Here is a 3196-nt window from a genome sequence, read left to right as displayed (position 1 = left end):
TGAACGAGTTTGTACATGTGGCAGACTCATTCCTCAAGGTGTCAGAGCCCAGGAAGCTTCCAAAATGACACTTGGATCAAGGGAATTCGACTGGTGATGAGTAAGAGGGTCTAGATCTCCAAGTGGAAGCAAGAACCTCCAAGTGGACTCAAGAACTGAAGAATAACTGAAGTGGGAGAGGACACTAGTCATCTGCATGCCAGCTACAAGCTGACTAATCCTTTCTCCAAAACTCCTATATATAGAGCTCTCTCATGAGGTCTATGGAGGCTGGAATCTTGTGAATGTAAGGAAGTGCTCTTGGTTTGAGTAAAGAACTATTGGGTGATTTGCTTGAAGGAGGTGAAGAGGAGATTTCTTTCTGCTGCGAGGTGTTGCTGGATTGGGCCTCTTATGGTTGTAACACTCTCAGAACTTTACTTCTTCCATTAATAAAGTATTTGAGGTTCTTCTATATGCATTTGTCTCAATGGAGTATTGATGCTTGTATATTTGATTTATTCTAATCCTTGAATCAATTATGGATGTATGCTTCTTGTAGTTTCCCTTTCTTGTGCTTTTGCAGGATCTTTGTGTAGCTGGGCTAGTGAAAGAGCAAGGAGCTGGGAGCAAGCAGCAAAGAGGGAAGATTGGATCAATCATTAGCGGAAGATAACGGTTAGTGGATCTCTTTCTCCTCTCTCTTACATCTCATAAAGAAGTAATCTTGAATAGCTTTGCATTCGCTTGTTGCTGAGGTACTATCACCCTTAGAGTGGGATAGGGTCATTCCGTATTGGATACTTTTCCCAACAACACCCAACCTCTACTAGGTCCTCCTCCACCTCAGCCTCATCTGTGGCCATAAAATCCGATCTTTGACATCCCCGCGATCTGGTCAGGGGGCCGCGTTTCTTCGTGAACCCTATAGGCGGGAGTTATATCCATCATCAATTTGTAACTTCTACAATTATGCTCATCATGCCTTACCAACCTATAGAAGTTGTAGAACAACTGTTGCATTGTCTATACAAACTTTTGCAACAAGTGACAATTATCAGTGGCATGCTTTCCTGCTACCTGACAAATGGCGCACCACAATGCAGGTTCCGCGCTCGGTCCTGCTTGAGATTTCGGCCTCAAAGGCATTAATCCTCGTCCCTCAGTATAGTTTGAAAAGACCAGAAAATGGTCTTTTTCATGCCCCTGACTCTCGCATTTCAGACACCATACCTCTTTGCGCACCTCTAGTCAAACTATTCTATCCTGCTTCAAACTTTGCATCTCAAGGCAAATATTTTTCAACTGCGCATGGATCTGTTGAACCCCTAGATTTGGATCTTGCATTGGGGTTTCATGCAGTCTCATTTCGATATCCAAGGCCTTCGCCTAAGTTGTTATCTTTTGCTGTGACAACGCAACCTTTAAGTGTGGCGGGAGCGAAGCCACAAACCACTCGCAATGCTACATGTTCGTCAATTTTATATTAGTTTTGCGGATTTTACACTTCAATCTTTGATCTAATTCCTAAGGTGTCTCACCTGGTTGCATCATGATTTCCTTGCACCCCACAATGGTTGTCCTTGAGATTTAGGCCTTCTGAATTCCTTGTTCAGTGCGCTTTGGATGTATGCCACTCTAACATCCGGGTTATCATTAGAGTACTTCATGTACCAAGTTAATGCACGATCCTGCAAAGTACTAACCAAGGTCGCCTTCTTCATGTTATCATCTATAAGGCCCTGAGCTTCCCATTCAGCTTTTAAAATGAACCAGAATTGGTTTGGGTCCTCATTCCCCAAGCCTTTGAACAGAGGCAGCTTCACTCAATTTGCCATACTGAGCTACTGTGGAGGTGGAGGTGGTGTGGGTGGAGGTGGTATCTGCGGGAATCCTTGTCTTATTAACTGAATAGCACTTCACGGAGAAACCTGCGTTATTCTCTCTTCGTCACCTCGCGGAGGTGAAATCAACAGACTTTATTCAGGACCCTTTTTTCCTTCGTTCTTGTAAATTTTTCCACTTCGTGTAGCCCCAAACATCAAGGTAGCTATATAACCTTTTGTTTGCACAATAACATTTTAATCTAGGTATTCAAAGATTTCATGTACTTACCTCGTGGTCCTTTGATAAAGCGTCGCTTCGCCTCGCTCTAGCTCACTAAGTTTTCGACCGCAAATTCAGTTACAAATCATCCTATGACGTGATCGTGCCAATCATCGATAGCACGGGTGATCTTATCCTCAGATGCTTCCAACCTTTGTACTAGCTCCGGGGTTCACACAATAGTACCATTAAGCTTCCACCTTCACTGGTTATATGCTAGCTTCAGTATCCACTCATATAGCTCAATCAGAAAGGAGCAGAAAAAGGTTTCGTGTATTTTTGTATATAGGTACTTGTCTAGCCACTATTCCTTTGTTAGTTGCGGACTTTTGTTCTCCTGCGCCGCGAATTTGTCGATCTTCCTATCCAACTAGTCTCTGATCTCTTTATTAGTTGGATTTCGATGATAGGACATCACACATATCTTATGCAGATTCTGGTCCTGGCAATAGAACCATTTATTGGCTTGAGGGGGCATTCAGTTATCCAGCATAATTGTACAGATTCGTGCATAACATAAGTATTATAAAGGATATTCATACATAAATGACAATATGCATCAATCCAAACAAAGACATGGAAATTGAAGAATACTTCTCTTTACTGATATCTTCCAAGTGATTGCAAACTCTATCCACCCTGCACACACAGTTGTGGAGGTTTGCGCACTTAGCTGTGAACTTCTACCCTAGGCCTCTACGCACTCAGCTGCAGAGCCTCTACCTACGCTACAACCCAAAACATAGACTTCCTACTTTAGAGCTATGAATCTCTTACATGATCTTTCTATTGATGTCCCTTCAAACTACTTAGAGCTTAGCTCTTTTTATAAAATCCCATGGACCGCGGACCATGGGTAGATCTCTTATAGCTGACTTTACTTTACAAAACTAAGTGTAGACAACCCTTTATGACTTATGACACTTTCACTCTTTGCGACCACAAAATGCAGAGTCTTTACAAGTTTATTATAAAGTTTGACCAAAACATGGGCTTTTGGCCCCAAAAATATCCTTTGGGGGCTCTCGTTCCCAGCACTAGCATGGTAATCATTGAAATTGAGGCCCCAACCAAATCATCCAACCTGAGGAGCCTAACAAATGGATGCCTA

The sequence above is a fragment of the Pinus tabuliformis genome, chromosome 4_2, assembly GCF_031772625.1.
Source record: "Pinus tabuliformis cultivar Carrire ecotype Pingquan chromosome 4_2, CPIR1, whole genome shotgun sequence".
Classification (NCBI taxonomy): domain Eukaryota; kingdom Viridiplantae; phylum Streptophyta; class Pinopsida; order Pinales; family Pinaceae; genus Pinus; species Pinus tabuliformis.
The sequence above is the reverse complement of the archived record's forward strand: the minus strand, read 5'-3'. Positions refer to the sequence as shown.